General features: G+C 40.4%; 1 protein-coding gene across 2 annotated transcripts in view; it reads left to right on the top strand.

The window, feature by feature from the left end:
* Positions 1–22,500, top strand: part of tbx5 (T-box transcription factor 5) — a 76,877-nt gene that overhangs the window by 5,535 nt on the left and 48,842 nt on the right. The window contains exon 1 of one of the 2 annotated variants that reach the window (XM_062958436.1): positions 14,184–14,327. The exons of the other annotated variant lie outside the window; for it this stretch is intronic. The gene's annotated coding sequence lies outside the window, so the exon portion shown is untranslated. Of the gene's footprint in view, positions 1–14,183; positions 14,328–22,500 lie in introns of those variants that run through there. 2 annotated transcript variants of the gene reach the window in all.

Here is a 22,500-nt window from a genome sequence, read left to right as displayed (position 1 = left end):
TCTTCTTCTTCTCCTTCTTCTTCTTCTTCTTCTTCTTCTTCTTCTTCTTCTTCTTTTCTTGTGTTCCTGCATGTCAGGAATTGGGACTGGGTGGCCATTGTGGTCTCTTCTAATTCTATCTATCTATCTATCTTCTTCTTCATCATCATCATCATCATCAACTTTTGGTCTAAAACTATTTAGCTGCTTGTGATTTCCTTTATTTTATCACTTTTAAACTTATTTATTATGCAATGCTTTTGACACGAAATAAAAAAATCATCATCATCTTCTGCTTCTTCTACTACAACTTATTATTATTATTATTATTATTATTATTATTATTATTATTATTAGTGTGTTGCTGAATGTCAGGGTTGGGACTGGATGGCCCTTGTGGTCTCTTTGAACTATTATTCCCTCTATGAACCAAGATCTTCTGGGGAGGCCCTGCTTTTGGTCTCACCACCTCCCACCTTCTCAGGCGATCCTGATAGGAGATGCTTCCCATAGAAACCTGTCAGGGATGAAAGTTCAATTTCTCTAAGGCCCATTGCTTCAGTGGGTCTAGCTGGCCTTAAGCCTTGGGTCTTGGCCTATGTCTATAGAAGCCTATGTCTATGGATGTCCACTATCTTGTAGAAGACCAAAGATTTGCTAGTAGGAGACCATTGAAGACACATCAAAAATGACTCCTGTCGCCCCTATTACTCATTGCCTATGAATGTCTAGCATAAAGTAGGCAAACCCCTACTAAAAGGGGGGATTATTTATGGCCCACTTTCCCGACCCCCCCCCCCAACATGTCTGGAGGTGGGAATGGATCCCCCCTTCCCCAAATTCCTTCTAAACTCCTCCTTGACCCCTTTCATTCTTCTAGAGAGAAAGAAAAGGGACCGGACCCCCCCCCCCCCCCTCTTTTTCTTCTTCTTCTCCCCCTCTTTTGTAACCCAGATTGAAAGCAGAACTTGTTCTATGAACTCGGTTTGGGAAGGAACATAATATCGCCTGGGGGGATTGTTGCAGGATTTTATGAAGCCATAAATACTTGAATGCCCGCATACATGACCAGAACTTCGGGATTACGTGTGTGGAGGGAAATTTGGGGGCCTCTGGGTTGGTTTGATTTGGTTTTTTTTGGGGGGGGGGGGGAGGCAAAGAAGGCATCTTGTGTGGAAAGGGCGGCTCTTGTAGCGCAACCTGAACTTGGCAAAGGCCTAACTGGCCAGGCCCAGTCCTCCGGGTGAAGAAAGCAAAGCTCAGCCCATGGAAGGAATGGAGTCATAGGTCCCCATGCAAAGCTCTAACTCAGTTGCATTAGTCTTGGGGAAGGTATTTCCTCCCATTTTCCCCAGCTATTGGACCATCAATCCCATCATTAAAGCTTAAGAGGCCTCTGCATTGATGGCCTTTGACCCCACTTGAATGGCGATGGCTCTGAGGCCGAGAGAGTATGACCACCTCAAACAGAGTTCTTGTCTAAGGGTGCATCCACACTGTAAAATGAATGCATTTTTACAACTTTTATAATATGCACTTTACTTACTCTATTATCGTAACCTTGCTGTTTTAATTCCGTGTTTTATTAAGTGTGTTTTTTTTTAGTTCTCTAGGTTAATGTTTAAAATTTTATAATTTTGTGTATGTTTTTGTTTATTGATGTTTTGTATACTGTTATTGTTTTTATCTAGTATTATCTGTAAGCCGTCCCAAGTCCCCTTCAGGGGAGATGGAGGCGGAGTATAAATAAACTTATTATTATTATTATTATTATTATTATTATTATTATTATTATTATTATTTTATGACACAGCAAGCAAGATAGATATGCTGGATTTCGTATCACAAAATCACAAGTCAAACACTTCCCAAGTGTCTAGGACTGTGTGATGTATTATTATTATTATTATTATTATTATTATTATTATTATTATTATTGTATGACACAGCAAACAAGATAGATATGCTGGATTTCGTATCACAAAATCACAAGTCGAACACTTCCCAAGTGTCTAGGACAGTGTGATGTATTATTATTATTATTATTATTATTATTATTATTATTATTATTATTATTATTGTATGACACAGCAAGCAAGATAGATATGCTGGATTTCGTATCACAAAATCACAAGTCAAACACTTCCCAAGTGTCTAGGACAGTGTGATGTATTATTATTATTATTATTATTATTATTATTATTATTATTATTATTATTATTGTTGTTGTTGTATGACACAGCAAACAAGATAGATATGCTGGATTTCGTATCACAAAATCACAAGTCGAACACTTCCCAAGTGTCTAGGACTGTGTGATGTATTATTATTATTATTATTATTATTATTATTATTATTATTATTATTATTATTATTATTGTATGACACAGCAAGCAAGATAGATATGCTGGATTTCGTATCACAAAATCACAAGTCAAACACTTCCCAAGTGTCTAGGACAGTGTGATGTATTATTATTATTATTATTATTATTATTATTATTATTATTATTATTATTGTTGTTGTATGACACAGCAAACAAGATAGATATGCTGGATTTCGTATCACAAAATCACAAGTCGAACACTTCCCAAGTGTCTAGGACTGTGTGATGTATTATTATTATTATTATTATTATTATTATTATTATTATTATTATTATTTTATTATGACACAGCAAACAAGATAGATATGCTGGATTTCGTATCACAAAATCACAAGTCGAACACTTCCCAAGTGTCTAGGACTGTGTGATGTATTATTATTATTATTATTATTATTATTATTATTATTATTATTATTATTTTATTATGACACAGCAAACAAGATAGATATGCTGGATTTCGTATCACAAAATCACAAGTCGAACACTTCCCAAGTGTCTAGGACTGTGTGATGTATTATTATTATTATTATTATTATTATTATTATTATTATTATTATTATTATTATTATTTTATTATGACACAGCAAACAAGATAGATATGCTGGATTTCGTATCACAAAATCACAAGTCGAACACTTCCCAAGTGTCTAGGACTGTGTGATGTATTTTCGGATGATGCGCACAGATCCCAGCAGGGTGGCCTTTTGCAGCTGGCAGATCGTAATTTTGTCAATGTCTATTGTTTCCAAATTATTATTATTATTATTATTATTATTATTATTGGCACCACTTGTCTCAGTGTTTTGAACCTGGGAGTTGTAGTTTAGTGAGGCAGCTGTCCTCTTTGGCAAGGGAGGCTCAAGACCATGTCAAACCACAACTCCCAGGATGCCATAGCACTGAATTATGGCAGTTCAAGTGGTCCCAGACTGCATTTGTTCAACAGTGTAGCATCACTGGTGTATAAACAGTGGCTTTCTCTGCTGTGTAGCTCCCTCATAGCAAAGAGTCCACAGCGGGTTGAATATTGCCATTCATCTGGATGCTCCTGCAGAACGGTGTGGGCTGTGTGTTGATTTTATGCACCTTGCGGTTTGCTTTTTTATGAGCGCCACTACTAATAATGACAATATTCTCTCCCGCTCTGCAGGGGTTTGGGTGGCAGGTTGACATCGTAAATCATTCTGATTTTGCAGGTCTTGCGCCGGCATCCACACTGCAGAATGAACGCAGCTGGAGATCTCTTGAACTGCCATGGCGAAGTTGTAGTTTGACAAGGTCTTGTGCCTTCTCTGCCCAAAAGGGCTGGGACCTCACCAAATGAATAGAGTTTGGCCTCGTCCATGCTATAGAATCCTGGAAGTTGTAGTTTCCCAAGGTCGCAGGCCTCTTCTTGCAAAGGGGGCTTCTATATGGTAGAACATGAACTGCCAGAGCTCCATGCTATGTAATCCTTGGAGTTGTAGTTTCCCAAGGTCATTGGCCTCTTCTGTCAAAGGAGGCTTGTACATTATAGAATGAATGGTGTTCATTTGACCCCACTTGAACTGCCATGGCTCCATGCTATGTAATCCTGGGAGTTATAGTTTCCCAAGGTCATGGGCCTCTTCTGGCAAAGGGGACATCTACATTGTAGAATGAATTGTGTTTGACTCCACTTGAACCGTCATGGTCCCATGCTATGCAATCCTGGGAGTTGTAGTTTTTTGAGGTCTTGAGTCTTCTTTGCCAAAGGGGAAATCTACATTGAAGAATTAATTGTGTTCAACTCCACTTGCACCGCCATGACTCCGTGCTATGCCATCCTGGGAGTTGTAGTTTTAAAAAACCTTGAGCATTCTCTTCCAAAGAGTGCCCCACCTGCAACTTCCAGGACCCCCTAGCGTTGATCCATGACAGTGCCTGCATTCGGTAATGTAGGTGCACCCTTGGATTACAGGTCTGGAGATCTGGGTTGGAATCCCACTCGGCCAGGGGAACCCAATGGGTGAGATCAGTGGGCGAGTCACATTCTCTCAGCCTCAGAGGAAGGCAACGCCAACCCCCTTCTTCACAAATCGCATCCAGAAAGCAACCTTCTAATAAGTCGACCATAGGTCAGGAAGCACTTCAAGGCGCAGCAAAACAACAGTGTATACAGACACTCATGTACACCATCTCTATCCTATTATTTACCTTGGTAATTCTATCCGGCTTTGGAATGTGGGCCTTGGCTGGGCTTCAAAGCCCCCTTGGGTTGCCTTTGGCCGGGCTGAGCTTGTCCTGCTTGAAAAGTCCCCCCTCGGCGTCCCTTTGGGCTTGATCGCCACACAGGCCCCCGATCACCGTCACTTATGTCATGTTTTTCCTTGCCATAGATTTCGCTGGAGATTAATGACCCCCTTTTGCCCTCTCTTCCCAGCTGGACCATTATCTGAAATGTTGCAAGGGGGGAGGACGAAGGGGAGACCGAGGGAAAGGAAAGATTATTCAAGGCCCAAAGATTTCAGAAGGCAGAACTTGTCAGCCACCACTCCGCTCAAGAGCTCATCTGGCTCTGGTTTGGGTATATGGCAAACTTGCGGTGTCCTTGTGATGCATCGCCTTGGCCCAAGGCTATGGACTCATGTCCTTTCACAGACCTTTCCACCTTCCTTATCAAAGTGTGCAGGTGCCTCACCAAACTACACATCCCAAGAGCCCATCCCATGGAGCTGGGGCAGTTCAAGAAGGTTCAAGGCAGATTTCCCATTGAATTCAGTGGGACTAAGCACCCTGGACAGTGGTGAAGGCTCCTTCTTTGGAGGCTTTTAAGCAGAGGCTGGATGGCCATCTGTCAGGGTGCTTTGGATGAGATTTTGCACTAGTCGCTCTTTTCCTGATTACTTGATATTAATTCAGGGCTCCTCCCTACCCGATGTGATCTTAAATGAATCTATTGCACTTTATCTATTTAAAATTTGTAACTCATAATGTGCACCCTGCTTATCCGCTATTGCAACCTCATTGTTTTTAATTCGATGTTTTAATACTGTGTTGTGTTTTTTCGGCTGCTGTGTATATATTATTATTGATTTTTATTATTGTTCTTTGATGTTCCATATTTTATTTTATCATTGTTTTGTATCTGATTTTGCTGTGAGCCGCCCCGAGTCCCCTTCGGGGGAGATGAAGGCGGGATATAAATAAACTTATTATTATTAGTATTATTATTATTATTATTTTCCTGCTTCTTGCAGGGGGTTGGACTGGATGGCCCATGAGGTCTCTTCCAACTCTACAATTCTATGATTCTATCTACATCGGCAGGTATTTGTGCCAAATTTGGTCCAGATCCATCATTGTTTAGGTTCACAGTGCTCTCTGGATGTTGGTAAACTACATCTCTCCTAAATCACTGTCAATTCCTCCCAGATCCGTCCAGTAATTTCTGTTGGTCATGAGGGTTCTGTGTGGGAAGTATGGCCCAATTCTATCATCAGTGGAATTCAGAATGCTCTGGTTGCAGGTGAACTATAAATCCCAGCAACTACAACTCCCAAATGCCAAGGTCTATTTTCCTCAATCTCAGCTGGTATTCCCATTTGAGCATATTGAGTACTCATTCCAAGTATGGCCCAATTCTATCATCAGTGGAATTCAGAATGCTCTGGTTGCAGGTGAACTATAAATCCCAGCAACTACAACTCCCAAATGCCAAGGTCTGTTTTCATCAAACTCAGCCGGTATTCACATTTGAGCATATTGAGTAGTCATTCCAAGTTTGGTCCAGATCCATCATTGTTTGAGTCCACAGTACTCTGAAGGTAGGTGAACTACAACTCCCAAACTCAAGGTCAATGCCTACCAAACCCTTCCAGTATTTTCTCTTGGGCATGGGAGTTCTCTGTGCCAAGTTTGGTTCAATTCCATCATTGGTGGAGTTCCGAATGCTCTTTGATTGTAGGTGAACTATAAATCCCAGCAACTACAACTCCCAAATGACAAAATCAATTCCCCTCAACCCTACCAGTATTCAAATTTGGACGTATTGGTCCAGTGAATGAAACTACATCCTGAAGATCAGATATTTATATTATGACCAGTCCACCCTCCAGATGTTTCTGGACTGCAACTCCCATCACCCTCATCCAGTGGTGAGGGATGCTGGGAAATGGAGCTCAGCAACCTCTGGTTGAGAAGAGCCAGCCTTGAAGAGCAGCCAGCCAGCCATATAACAAAAACAAACAATTCCCTTTTAATTCGACCATTTTTCTCCCTCTGCATTCCCCCCCCCCCCCCCAAAAAAAAGTCCAGAAGATGCTGTGAGAAAAGACAAGGCAAACTTCACAAAAGTCGGAGCCAAGAAAGTGACACCAGGCAGGATTCGGCAAGAGTGTTGGATAAAGTGCTTTTTCTTTTCCTTAAGAAGAAGAAGGGGGGGGGGGGGGAAAGCCCCAAGTGGAAGGACTGACATGATCCTTCGCCTTGGCTGCATTGTATGTATTTATTTTTCCTCCTTCTGCTTTTTGTTTCCTTCAGTACAAAGGAAGACATCCATTAGAGAGCTGTTTTCCAAAAGAGCGATCAAAGGCCTGCGAGTGGGCCAGAGCCCTTCCAGACACGTGCCAAGGCCGGCTGGGGTTGGAAATGGGAGCCTTTGCTCCATGCCAACTGGGACAATGGCTTGATCAAGACTTAATCGAGTGCTCTACTCCATATGGATCCTTATCTGATCTTATTTATGAATTTACCTATATACCCAAGTATAAGCCAACCCGAATATAAGCCGAGGCACGAAATTTTACCACCAAAAAAATGGGAAAACATTGACTCCAGTATAAGCCGAGGGTGGGAAATTTCAGAAATAAAAATAGATACCAATAAAATTACATTAATTGAGGCATCAGTAGGTGAAATGTTTTTGAATATTTACATAAAGCTCTAATTTAAGATAAGACTGTCCAACTCTGATCAAATCATTACTCTCATCTTCTTCAATGTAAATGTGCTTATGTATCCTTTTAATAATAGAGTGAAATAATACATAAAATAATAATAATACATACAGGAAAATAATACAGTAGAGTCTCACTTATCCAAGCCTCGCTTATCCAAGCCTCTGGATAATCCAAGCCATTTCTGTAGTCAATGTTTTCAATATATCGTGATATTTTGGTGCTAAATTCGTAAATACAGTAATTACAACATAACATTACTGCATATTGAACTACCTTTTCTGTCAAATTTGTTGTATAACATGATGTTTTGGTGCTTCATTTGTAAAATCATAACCTAATTTGATGTTTAATAGGCTTTTCCTTAATCCCTCCTTATTATCCAAGATATTCGCTTATCCAAGCTTCTGCCAGCCTGTTTAGCTTGGATAAGTGAGACAATAAAACATAGTAAGGTTAAAAAACTGAGTAGGCCCATATAAATGAATTGGGCCAAAGAAAGTGTGTATAGTGAAAAATGTAATACCCAGGGACTATCAAGGCAGAAAATCCACGATATCTGCTTTGAACCAGATTATTTGAGTCCACACTACCATACAGTCCAGTTCAATGTGGATTTTATACAGCTGTGTGGAAGGAGCCCTAGTCTTGCTGCATAATAATAATAATAATAATAATAATAATAATAATAATAATAATAATAATAATAATAGTCTGGAAGCATAAGCTTAGAAGGTCACCTAATAAGAGAAAGGAGGGAAACCAGGCGGCCTATGGTGAGTGGCAGGTGACGTCAACCTCCTTATTAATCCAAGTATCTTGGGTTTTTTATACTAGTGGAAGCTCAATTGGTCTCAGGAAAAGTGCCAGAGCCATTTAGTTTGCCCCCCCCCCCCCCCACACCCACCCAAGAAAAACTCCATTGGAAAGGGAGCAGATCACAGAGAGGGACCTGCAGTCAGATTGTATTTTATTCCATTTTTAAATTTAAAAAAAAACCTTTTCCTAATGATTTCATTTGTGTGCACAGCTGCAACGAATTTCTCCTGCCAGCGGTTGCCTTCCAGAAAGACTATATAAGAGGCGTGCGGGGATTTGGGGTTGGAGCGCCAAGGTTGGCTTCAAAGACATATGGCCCTTGCCTTCCTCTGAGGCTGAGAGAGTGTGACTCCCACAAAGGTCACGCCAGTGATTTTCCATAATTGAGTCATTAGGGAATGTGCAGTCCTCCAACTCTTATCAGTCCCAACCAATTGGGAGTGATGGGAGTTGCCGTCCAATGAAAGGCGGATGTTAGGCTCTGGTCCTATGCTAATACCTTGACCCATCAGTCCCAAGAGCAGGGATGGGAAACATAGGAAGCTTCCAATCCTAAGATACAATTATTATTATTATTATTATTATTATTATTATTATTATTATTATTATTATTATTGTAAAAGGCCACCCGACTGGGATCTGCGCGCATCATCCGAAAATACATCACACAGTCCTAGACACTTGGGAAGTGTTCGACTTGTGATTTTGTGATACGAAATCCAGCATATCTATCTTGTTTGCTGTGTCGTACAATGTCGTTGTGTCAATAATAGTAATAATAATAGTAATTTATATATACATATATACAGTAGAGTCTCACTTATCCAAGACTCGCTTATCCAAGGTTCTGGATTATCCAAGGCATTTTTGTAGTCAATGTTTTCAATATATCATGATATTTTGGTGCTAAATTCGTAAATACAGTAATTACAACATAACATTACTGCGTATTGAACTACTTTTTCTGTCAAATTTGTTGTCTAACATGATGTTTTGGTGCTTAATTTGTAAAATCATAACCTAATTTAATGTGTAATGGGCTTTTCCTTAATCTCTCCTTATGATCCAAGATATTTGTTTATCCAAGGTTCTGCCAGCCCGTTTAGCTTGGATAAGTGAGACTCTACTGTGTATATATATTATACTATATTATAATAATTTTATTTATTTATCATGTCAGAAGCAAATTGAGAATAAAGTTATAATGTATAAAAAACCACAAAGTTAAAATACATATTATAATAATAGTAGTAATGATAATGTATTATTATTATTATTATTATTATTATTATTATTATTATTATTATTATTATTTTATTGTATGACACAGCAAACAAGATAGATATGCTGGATTTCGTTTCACAAAACCACAAGTCGAACACTTCCCAAGTGTCTAGGACTGTGTGATGTATTTTCGGATGACGCGTGCAGATCCCAGTCGGGTGGCCTTTTGCAGTTGACAGATCGTGATTTTGTCAATGTCTATTGTTTCCAAATGCCGGCTGAGATCTTTTGGCACGGCACCTAATGTGCCCATCACCACCGGGACCACCTGCACTGGTTTCTGCCTGAGTCTTTGAAGTTCAATCTTGAGGTCCTGATAGCGGCTGAGTTTTTCCTGTTATTTTTCGTCAATGCGACTGTCACCTGGGATGGCGACATCAATGATCCAAACCAACTGTGATGTCTGGTGTGTTGTGTTCTAGAACTTTGTCAGTCTGGATTCGGAAGTCCCACAGTATCTTTGCCTGCTCATTTTCCAATACTTTATTATTTATTATTATTTAATAATAATAATAATAATAATAATAATAATAATAATAATAATAATAAATTCACCCAGATGGTGAATCATATAATAATATTAATATAAGAATAACTATGATGATGGTTATCATAATCATTTTGCATACCTTCCATGGAGACTGCAACTCCCATCCAGCTTGATCCCAAGCTGAAAGTCTTCCCATTGCCCCCCAAGCCTTCCCTAATTCCTCCATCTGGGTGAATGGAGTGGGAAAAGGAGGGGGGGTGAATGACTCTTCCTGACCTGCCTCTGTTTGGAGGCATGAATCAAAAAGGGCTCAAAGGGCCGGGAAAGGTTAGCCTGACCCCTTTTCCTACCAGGCTGAGGGTCTTCCTTCCCTGATCCCCCCCCCCCAAAATCCCACCCGGCTTGCCCCTGCAAATGCTCAGCCTTGTAATGGGGGCAGCTCCTGGAGGACAGCTCGAAGGGCGGCCTGCTTGCTTTAAGGTCACACCTTGCTTTGCTGGGAAAGGGCGAAGGGGGGGTCAGAAAAAGAAGGCTCCACTCTTTGTGGGTGGCTATGGCAGGGCTTCCTCCGACCCCTTTTGTGTGTGTAGGTAGCTAGGCCTCAGCTCAGAGCCATCCCCAGATACATACTGCCACTGGCCTACCTTGCAAGGCTGTTGTGAACTGTTGTGAACTCCCTGCCTGGCAGGTTGGGGTTGGCCCTTGGAGTCTCTTCCAACTCTAGGATCTGATGATTCCATGACCCCTGAGGTTGCTACACTGTCCAGTGAATGAGCCAGGAGTTGTAGTTTGACAGGGTCTAGGGCCTTTTCTTCTGTTTGGGTGTTGGCCTAGGACTCCAGGGGTGTCTCTGCTTTGTCCAAGGAATGCAGCTGGACACCACTGGAACTGTCATGACTCCATGCTATGGCATTCTGGGAGTTGTAGTTTGACCCTTCTTTTCTGCCAAGTGGTGGCGGAGTTTTGACTGTTGGCCTAGGACTCCAGGTGTGCCTCTGCTTTGTCCAATGAATGCAGCTGAACACCACTGGAACTGCCATCACTCCATGCCGTGTTATTCTGGGAGTTGTAGTTTAATGAGGTCCTGGGCCTTCTCTTTTGCTAAGGGGTGATGAAGGTTTGAATGTTGGCCTAGGACTCCAGGGGTGCATCTGCGCTGTCAAATGAATGCAGCTGGACACCACTGGAACTGCCCGGGCTCTGTGCTATGGCATCCTGGGAGTTGTAGTTTGATGGGGCCTCTGTTAAAGAGCACTGGAGCACAACCCACAACGTCCCACAGCATTGAGTGGTTGAGTTCCGGTGGTTCAATGCACCCTAGGACTCTGAAAGACTAGGGCCTCTGCTACACTCCAATATGATCTAGATCAGGGGTCCTCAAACTTTTGAAGCAGACGGCCAGTCCACAATCCTTCAGACTGTTGAGGGGCCGAATTATCATTTGAAAAAAAAAATACAAATTCCTATGCATACTGCACATGTCTTATTTGTAGTGAAACAACAACAATAATGACAAAAGAACAATACAATATTAAAAAATGAAAACAATTGTAACCAACATAAACCTATCAGGATTTCAATGGAAAGTGTGGGCCTGCTACTGGCCAATGAGATAGTCAAGTTAATTAGGATTTTTGTTGTTGTGTGACTTCAAGTCATTTCAGACTTTGGCCGAGCCTAAGTCTAAAATTAATTATTTATTTACTGCATTTATTTACTACATTTATATCCCACCCTTCTCACCCAGAAGGGGACTCAGAGCAGGTATATGTACATATAATATATTATATTATTAGCATAGCACAATATTAGCATTATATATTACTATATTGAACTATACCACTATACTATTATATGTTATGTAATATATAGCATATAAATTATATGTATTATATTGTATAACATAATATTATTATCAATATTATATGTATATACAATATATTATAACATTAAAACTAATACAAAAATATTATATTACAAATGAGGGCAGGGACCAGGTAAATGACCTTGGAGGGCCGCATCCGGCCCCGGGCCTTAGTTTGGGGACCCCTGATCTAGATCATCATTGCAGATAATTCACATTATTCTGGTTTATATGGCTGTGTGGAAGGGCCCAGGGTTGCTTTAATGCCAAGTCTTTGGAGAAGCAACAAGCAATGTAGGGTCATTAGATTGACAAAAGACCAGCTCTTGGCTCAGATGGACACCTTGCTGGATGAATTGATGTGGGAATAATGTGAATCATAACATGTGCAAGGGTTAGAGAAGGAAGGAAGGAAGGAAGGAAGGAAGGAAGGAAGGAAGGAAGGAAGGAAGGAAGGAAGGAAGGGAGGGAGGGAGGGAGGGAGGGAGGGAGGGAGGGAGGGAGGGAGGGAGGGAGGGCTCACTCTTTTGTCAGGCTGCTGCCAGGCAATGACCAATTAGGGAAACTTGGAAAGAAAAGAAGGAGAGAAGAGAGGGGTGGAGAAGGAGTCCAAAAGGAACCCAGATAAGCCTGGCTTTATCAGCCTATAAAAATACCACTTTCACTTATCGGCCAGGCCTTTCGCTTCCCATCTTGAGTGCCATGGGCTTGGGAACCCTTCAAAGCATACATTCGACACCCCCTTGAACTGCCCCAACTCAGAGTTATGGGCTCTTGGGAGTTGTAGTTTGAGAAGGACTTTCTCCTTCACTGGTGCCTCACCCAACTCCTAGCATCCCATAGCATTGGACCATGGGAAGTTTTTATAAGGCAATTGTCAAACTGGCTCCCAAAATTGGATTCCTACCTGGCCTGAGATGGATTTGAGGGACAGGTCCCAGGCTTGACACTACAAAATGTATAGTTTTTGCCTCTTTGGGGATCTAAAAAATTGTGGGCAATGCTCTCTAAGACCTGAGTCAAAGGCCCTTTCTACACTGCCATAGAAAATCCAGATTCTCTGCTTTGAACTGGACTATCTGGCAGTGCAGATTCCTATAATCCAGTTCAAAGCAGACAATTCTGGGATCAGTTCCTGGAGTAGAGGGCAGTGTAGATCCAGCTCCATACAATGCACTTTGAGCTGCATTGTATGGTGGGCATAGATAGACTCGTATAATGGACTTTTGAACTGCATTATATAGTCTGTATATAGATCCAAATAATGCTCTCTGGACTTCATTATATGGTTGGTATAGACCCATATAATGGACTTTTGAATTGCATGCTATGGTCTATATATAGACCCAAATATTGCACTCTCAGTCTATATAATATAATATAATATAATATAATATAATATAATGTCCATATAATGGACTTTTGAACTGCATGATATGGTTGGTATATAGACCCAAATAATGTTCTCTTGACTGCATTATATGGTCGGTATAGACCCATATAATGGACTTTTGAACTGCATGATATGGTTGTTATAGACCCATATAATGGACTTTTGAATTGCATGATATGGTTGGTATAGACCCATATAATGGACTTTTGAATTGCATGATATGGTTGATATGGTCTGTATATAGACCCAAACAATGCACTCTGGGTCTATATAATATAATATAATACAATACAATATAATATAATATAATAATGTCCATATAATAAACTTTTGAACTGCATGATATGGTTGGTATATAGACCCATATAATGCACTCTGAACTGCATATTATGGTTGGTATAGACCCATATAATGGACTTTTGAATTGCATGATATGGTTGGTATAATATAATATAAAGTCCATATAATAAACTTTTGAACTGCATGATATGGTTGGTATATAGACCCAAATAATGCCCTCTGAACTGTATTGGATAGGTCTATGCCACATGAAATGACAGTGTAGATCCAGCCAGAGGTGAGTGCTTAGTCTCCTAAGGAAATAGCCCTGAGTCAATGGGTCTCCTCTAGTTAGAAATATAACATACTTCAAAGTCAAGTTTTCAAAATCTCGGCAATGTTATGGAACTGGGTGCTTGGAAAGAGAGGTGACTGTTGAGCTGACACCTGAGTAAATAACCCTGACTCAATGGGTCTGGTCTCAAAGGGGATGGGATGGATCTGGAGGTTTTGGAGACCCAAGTGAAGGCGAAGCTGAGCCCTCTGCCCACAGCTCTGGTTTGCAATGGGTCTCCTCTGTCCAGGAGGAATGGCCTGGCTCCTTCCACTTCCAGCACACTTCCAGCAAGGCCCCGAAAGCGTGGGCTCCCCCCTCCAAAAACCCGACACTTTGGGGGCAGCCCCTTTCCTCCTCCTTCCTGGCTGGAAGTGTGAAGGCATTCCAACGCTCTGGTCTTTCCTTTCGGGGGAAAGAAAGACAGAAAGAAAGAAAGGGGCCGAGGAGACCCACACTGGGTTCAGGTCGGGAAAGAGGGAAAGAACGGCCTTGACGCGGTTTTGTTTTCCTTCTCGCTTTTCTTCCCCTTGTTGCAGAGAAGTTTGGCTTCTGGAAGCCAAAACCTGGATGGGAAAGTAAGGTAAGACTTCTGCCTTTCAAGGAAAAGAGGGAGAGATTGGATCCAGGCGCCCAGGTTGGGCATGCTTTTGAATTATTGTGGTGTTGTAAACAATGTTTTTGGGATTGTGTTTGCGCCTCTGGTCTGGTCAAGCCGCCTTGGGCTCTCGTCCAGGAGAAAGGCGGCCTAGAAAGGGAAGACATGCATTAGTTGAATCAATATAAAGGCTGCAAACAGAGCAGATCGAACAGTAATGACATTTGGGGAGGAAATTTTATTTATTTATTTATTTATTACAATACTTATGTCCCGCCCTTCTCACCCATAGGGGACTCAGGGCGGCTTACAATAAAACACAATATAAAAATATTAAGGACAATTCAATCAATTAAAATTAAATACATTAAACATTGATAAAAATATACATATACACAGTTGAAGTTCATGAAATGGACAGAGTTCTCCTTTGGGGGAGAAAGTTCTTTTTGGCTACATCTGATTGAAATTATTACTAATTATTATTAGTAATAATTAATAATAATAAAATCGCCAATCGTAGTAATACAAATCTTACATATATTCATATTACAGATATTAGTGATATCAATATTACTATTACTAATAATATTGCAGATATTGGTATTATTGTTATCGCTATTGGTAAAATTAATAGATTAGTCATACAAATATTGCATATATTAATATTCAGTGTGTTGTCGAAGGCTTTCATGGCCGGAATCACTGGGCTGTTGTAAGTTTTCCAGGCTGTATGCATTCTCTCCTGACGTTTCACCCACATCTATGGCAGGCGTCCCCAGAGGTTGTGAGGAGTCCCCCCAGGCAGGAAGCAGCCAAGCTTTGAAGCTGCAAGGCTATTTAATGCTAATTAAGGTGATCAGTTGCAACACTGACATTTACCTCAAACAGACAAGAGTTCTTCTCCTATCCTGGACATTCCACAGGTATATATATAAACCCCACTTGCCTAGTTTCCAATAGAGGATGCCTGCCCTAGATGTGGGCGAAACGTCAGGAGAGAATGCTTCTGGAACATGGCCTCACAGACCGGAAAACTCACAGCAACCCAATATTAATATTACCAATAGCAATAATATTAATATATGCAATATTAATATTATCTATGTAATATTAGTATTGATATTGGTGATTTTACTAATATTACCAAATTTAGTAATATTAATATTGCCGACATTAGTAATATTAATATTGCAGATATTAGTAATATTGTTGGTACATATATTAGTAATATTAATATATTAGTTATATCAATATTACTAATTATCAGCAATATTAATATTACTAATATCGGAAATAATACTGATATTAGTAATATTAATGTTAATACCCCGCTTTTTTCTCTTGAGCTTGACCCAAAGCGGCTTTTCATTTAAACTGTGAGCAACCTATTTGCGCATCCCGTTAATTCTACCGCTTTACTTCAGTTACATCTAAAAAGGATTCAAGCCTCGTTCTTCTCCTTTAAAAAGTTTCTGGTTTAACACTCAAACCACAGGAATTATTAGTATTAGTATTATTAGTATTCTAGCATTTCTGGAAACATCTGGCAAACGCAAAATCGTCCTCTCTTCTCTGGCTTTCAAACAACAACCTATTATTATTATTATTATTATTATTATTATTATTATTATTAATCTGACATCTCTGGAAACATTAGCGAGGGCACTTGGCAAATGCAAATTCCTCCTCTCTTCTCTCGCTTTCAAAAAACAACTACTATTGGGTTGCTGTGAGTTTTCCGGGCTGCCTGGCCATGTTCCAGAAGCACTCTCTCCTGACGTTTCGCCCACATCTAGGGCAGGCATCCTCAGAGGTGGTGAGGTCTATGGGAAACCTCTGTAGATGCCTGACATGTGGGTGAAACGTCAAGAGAGAGTGCTTCTGGAACATGGCCATACAGCCTGGTAAACTATGAAAGCCTTCGACAACAACTATTTATTATTATTATTATTATTATTATTATTATTATTATTATTATTATCATCATCATCATTATTAATCATCTGAAATCCCTGGAGACATTAGCGAGGACGCTTGGCAAATGCAAATTCCTCCTCTCCCTTTCCCTTTCAAACAACAACTATTATTATTATTAGTAGTAGTAGTATTACCTTATTGCTGCTATTCGTAGTATCATCATCATCATCATTATTAATCTGGAAACATTAGCGAGGGCGCTTAAAAAAGGCAAATCCTTCCTCTCCCCTCTCTATTTCATTGTCACACAATTTTAAAAACAAAAACAACAAATCTGTGCCTGGTTTGAAAGTGTCCTTACTTTGAAAGTAGTTGTTTTACTCCAGAAACTTTGGAAACGTTATTGTGGCTGCCGCAAACTAAGTTGGGTTGGTTGAGATTCACTGAAAAATTAGAGCAAAATATGCGATAGATGTCCCGCAAAAACAAAGTTGTTGCAGTTTAACGCACCTTTTCCATGTTTTTTTTTAAATTATAGAATCAATTAGGAACAGAAATAGTGTTACATTATTACATTACTACTACTACTGTTGCTGGTGTTGTTATTAATCGAGCATCTTTGGCAACGTTAGTGAGGGCGCTTGGCAAATGTACATTCCTCCTCCTCCTTTTCAAACCATATTTATTATTATTATTACTACTAGTAGTAGTAATCTAGCATCTCTGGAAACATTAGCGAGGGCGCTTGGCAAATGTGCGCCAGGGCCTTCTGTCTTCTAGCTTTCCCTGGAAGCTCTTTCCAAATTCTTTTCCAAATATAGCCGCCTCCGCCAGCGACCTCTCCCCCTTTCCCTCCTCCCCAGATATATAGATATATATATATATTACAAATGCAAAAAAACGAGACCAGCAATTTATAAAGCTAATAGCAGCCCCGACTCTGGTGAATGGGATCAACCCGGCCACAAATGGGGTCCAAATGAAGGGCTTAAGTGCGACTCTGAGCTTGTCGCGTTGGTGACCTCTGGGCCCCTTTCCCATTTTGCTTGCACGCCAGACACACACGTGTAGACACACACACACACACACACACACACACAGTGGGCTTTATGTGGCGCTCTTGCAAAGGCAGCTGTTGATAGGTATGTCGAACTAATTTAGAACCAGGCTGGCCTTTCCCGCAGAAATATGCTCGCCTTGGAAGAAAAAAAGAAACACAAAAAGGAGGCGAGGTAAAGGGAGGCCTAGAAACAGGTTTAAACTAGAAACAAAATAGTTTTTTTCGAAAGGGAAGACTTGGGAAAACCAAGGAGGGTTTGAGGAGTTCATTTCCCACCCCCTCTCAAAAAAAATCCCGCAAAAAAAGGAGAGAAAAGTCTCCCAGAAAGTGAAGAAGAATCGACTGCTGTGCGTAAAAGATGGAATTACGCACGGTTTTGGAGAGGGATAGGGGGACCTGGGTTCTTAGCGTCCAGATTTTTTCTTTCTTTCTTTTTTAAACGGATTGGGGCGGTTTCTTTTCCAGAATGGCACCCTCTAACTGGAGATAGGATGCTGGGAGTTGCAATCTTTGAAAAAAATACTTTTTTCCCAAACACATCTGAGAGATGTGTTGAGAGGAGATGCCGTTTTGGTGCCAAATAGAAGCGCTCAAGGGAAGCCCTGATCTCAAGTTTTCTCCAGCGAAGTTATCCTTTCCCAAGCAGTTCAAGATTCCGAATAATCCATTCCCTTCTTCTGAAATCGATGGGTCTCTCTTTTCGGATTTTTCTCCCAATTCTTAGAGGGCAGAAAAAGAGGAAACCGTCCTCGGAAAGAATCCAAGTTGGGCTTCATCCGCCTTGCAAGACGCGCGCAAGCACTTTGGCACCCCTTGAACTGCCATGTCTCAATGCCACAGAACCCTGGGATTTGTAGTCTGCCCAGGGGGCAGCACTCTTCGCCCTTGGGAAACTATTAAGACCTTGGGAAACTATAACTCCCAGGATTCCAAAACATTGAGCAGTTCCAGAGCACTTCGAGTGGCATCCAACTGCACTGACTCTATATTGTAGATGCACCCCTTGAACTGCCATGGCTATGGATTCCTGGGAGTTGTAGTTTCTCAAGCTTTTAGTGCTGACCTCCTAGGCCCCATCTACACTGCCATAGTATTCGTTATTATTATTATTATTATTATTATTATTATTATTATTATTATTATTATGTTTGTTTATACCCTGCTTTTTCTCTCCACAAGGTGACACAAGGCGCTTCCAGATAGGCCCTATATCCCAGGATCTGATCCCAGGTTTTCTGATTTAATCTGGATTATATGAGTCCCTACTGCCAGATAATTTGGGAAAAACAGAAAACCAGGAATCAGATATAGGGCCTGTCTGGAATGGCCCTGAACTGGATTATATGGAAGTGTGGACTCAGATAATCCAGTTTAAAACACATATAGTAAATTATCTGCCTTGATATTCTGGGTTATGTATATGACTATGTGGAAGGGTCCATGTAATGTTTTTTGTCTGCATTTTTGTGCATTTGTGTTTTTGTGTATTTCAAATTATATATGAATGCTTTGATGCCAAGCCACTTTGAGTCCCCTTTGGGGAGATAAAGCAGGGTATAAATAAACATAAAACTAATAAAATAATAATTCTATGCATCCGAGGCTCTCGATTTTAAGGCATCTATTTGAGACAGAAAACAGAGGGAAAGAGGTGCTGGTTTCTATCTGTATATTGATAAAGCAAGCCGACAAGATGAGGCCAGGCTTGAGAGTGTCATTTGTCGCTCTCCAAATAGGGAAAAGATGGGAAAAATACAGAAAAAATAATGTATATACATAAGGAGGCCTATGTGAGCAAAATGTAATACTACTACTACTATTATTATTATTATTATTATTATTCCTTGTTCTGACCTATGGAAGCTGACCCAATCCAGGATTGTGTGTGAGTTCCATAGGCCTTTTAAGCTGGGTCTGCTTTGGAGTGATTAAATTTTTCCTGATGTGAGTCGGACTTTTTTAAAAGGGGGGGGGGGGGTCCTGATAGAGAACATGCCACCGGGCGCCAGCGAGGGTCCCAGGCCTTTAATCCTTCAAATTTGGGGGTGGGGGAGGGGAAGCCCCCCAACTTAGGCCAGACTGACTCCCCCTCCTCCTTGCTTCCATCAGAGCTCCTCTCCATCCTGCCCTCCTCCTCCTCCTCCCCCCACCCAAAAAGTCCCCTTTCCTCATTTACTCGGCGTTTCCTGCTCCCAGTCGTTAACCCCCCCCCCTTTTTTTTTTTTTTTGATTTTACAAGCAATCCGTCAACCTGCTTCCAAAACGCGCGGGCGGAGCCATTAAAAGCAACAACCGCAAGTCGCAACCACAACACCCCACCGCCGGCAATGGGTGGGGGGAGGGGATCCCAACCCCAAGAAGAAGTGGGTGCCTCAAGGAGGGGTGATAGACATCAGTATTAAAGACTAGGGGTCAAATCCCTTCCCCCAGGAAGGAAATCAATGCCAAAGGGCCCTTCCACACAGCCATATAACCCAGCACATCAAGGCAGAGAATCCACACTATTTGGTTTGATCTGAAAGCCTTTCCACACAACCACATAACTCAGAATATCAAGGCAGAGAATCCTCAATATTTGGTTTGATCTGGAATATCTGAGAGCCCTTCCACACAGCCACATAATTCAGAATATCAAGGCAGAGAATCCACAATATTTGGTTTGATCTGGAATATCTGAGAGCCCTTCCACACAGCCACATAATTCAGAATATCAAGGCAGAGAATCCACAATATTTGGTTTGAACTGGAATATCTGAGAGCCCTTCCACACAGCCACATAATTCAGAATATCAAGGCAGAGAATCCTCAATATTTGGTTTGAACTGGAATATCTGAGAGCCCTTCCACACAGCCACATAATTCAGAATATCAAGGCAGAGAATCCACAATATTTGGTTTGAACTGGAATATCTGAGAGCCCTTCCACACAGCCACATAATTCAGAATATCAAGGCAGAAAAATCCCACAATTTCTGCTTTGAACTGGGTTATCTGAGTCTACACCGCTACACAATCCAATTCGAAGCAGATAATCTGGATTTTATATGGCAGTGTAAGACAGATATGTGTTATATTTTTATACATATGTGAGGCATTGAATTTTGCCATTTATTTTGTTGCAAACCGCTTTGAGTTCCCCCAGGGGGTGAGAAAAGCAGTATAGAAATGCATATAGTAATAATAATAATAATAATAATAATAATAATAATAATAATAATAATACAGTACTCACTTATCCAAGGTTCTGGATTATCCAATGTATTTTTGTAGTCAATGTTTTCCATATAATGTGATATTTTGGTGCTAAATTCGTAAATACAGTAATTACAACATCACATTACTGCGTATTGAACTACTTTTTCTGTCAAATTTGTTGTATAACATGATGTTTTGGTGCTTAATTTGTAAAATCATAACCTAATTTGATGTTTCATAGGCTTTTCCTTAATCCCTTCTTATATCCAAGATATTCGCTTATCCAAGGTTCTGCAGGCCAGTTTAGCTTGATAAGTGAGTTTCTACTGTAATAATAATAATAAATGATTATTCTTACTATTAATTCATTTGATGGAGATGCAAAGCAGTCAAGGCACCTGGATTCCTGCTACTGGATGCTTACAAATAAAATACATGCATTTAGGACTGCAAGTAGTAATATTTACTAGTAGTAGCAAAATGTGAGTAAAAACCTGAAGCTGTTCTGTTTCCTTACACCAATTCTGGAGGAGCACTGAATAAGATTTACTATAGATTAGTGTATCAAGCCTATAGTAAGCATTGTTCAAATTAATGGAGTCAAGGCACCTGGATTCCTGCAACTGGATGCTTACAAATAAAATACATGCATTTGGGACTGCAAGTAGTAATATTTACCACTAGTAGTAAAATGTGAGTAAAACTGAAGTTGCTCGGCTTCCTTACACCAATTCTGGAGGAACATTGAATAAGATTTACTATAGATTGGTGTATCAAGCCTATAGTAAGCATTGTTACTTGAACCCCATGGCTCAATGCTCTCTAATCCTGTCTTCAGCCTTCTCTGCCTAAGAGTGCTGGGGTCTCTCCAAACTACAACTCCCATGATTCCATAGCATGGAGCCAAGGCAGTTAAAGTGGTGCCAGCCAGCATTAATTCTACAGTGCAGATGCACCCTTGGACTAATGTGTCAGGAAATGCATTTGGTTGGATAGGTATAGTAAGGCCCCCTTGGCTATCCCAACCCACAGCAACTAGAGCTGAAGACTTGCCCTTTATATAAATACACACACGCTTTCTTTTTCTGTTCCCACACTCTTTTTTATCTTATCTCCAACTTCCCAGGAGTGTTAGGTTTTCCCCCCTGTTTTCAGGGAACAGAAACCCAACCTTCCCTCACCCAAGGCGAAGGCAATAATCCTAGCCATAATAATAAAAATATTTTACAATTGGAAACTTTTTTGTATAGGACGGTAGTTTTCTTTTCTCCCCCTCCCCCCTCCCTTCTTTCTTCTTCTTCTCCTTAATAGAAAGGCCCTTAGTGCTATATTCCTTCCCGCCTCAGGATTTTTACAATCCACATTTCCAAGTCTGCAACTTCTCTCCCTCTGGGATTGTAGTGGGTTTCATAGGATTTTTAGGGGGGTTTTCATGGAGATTCCTGCACAGATGTGTGTATGCAGAAACTCTGAACTCTCATATATACACATACATATCCATACATGTATATATGAGATATCAGCCCTGAATTATAATGGCATATAATGATGATTATCCTGGGAGTTGTAGTTTGGTGAGCCACAGGCCCTCTTGAGCAGAGAAGGCTAAAATCAGTTAATAATAATAAGAATAATACTTCCAGGATTCCATAGCCTTGAGTTATAATGGCATATAATGATGATTATCCTGGGAGTTGTAGTTTGGTGAGACACCAGCCCTCTTGAGCAGAGAAGGCTAAAGTCACTGAATAATAGTAATAGTAATAATAATAATAATAATAATAATAATAATAATAATAATAATAATAATAATAATTATTCCAGGATTCCATAGTCTTGAGCTATAATGGTATATAATGATGATTATCCTGGGAGTTGTAGTTTGGTGAGCCACTGGCTCTCTTGTGCAGAGAAGGCTAAAGTCACTGAATAATACTAATGGCAATAATAATAATAATAATAATAATAATAATAATAATACCA

Source organism: Anolis carolinensis, chromosome X (assembly GCF_035594765.1).
Source record: "Anolis carolinensis isolate JA03-04 chromosome X, rAnoCar3.1.pri, whole genome shotgun sequence".
Classification (NCBI taxonomy): Eukaryota; Metazoa; Chordata; class Lepidosauria; order Squamata; family Dactyloidae; genus Anolis; species Anolis carolinensis.
This window is presented reverse-complemented; position numbering and strand designations above follow the sequence as displayed.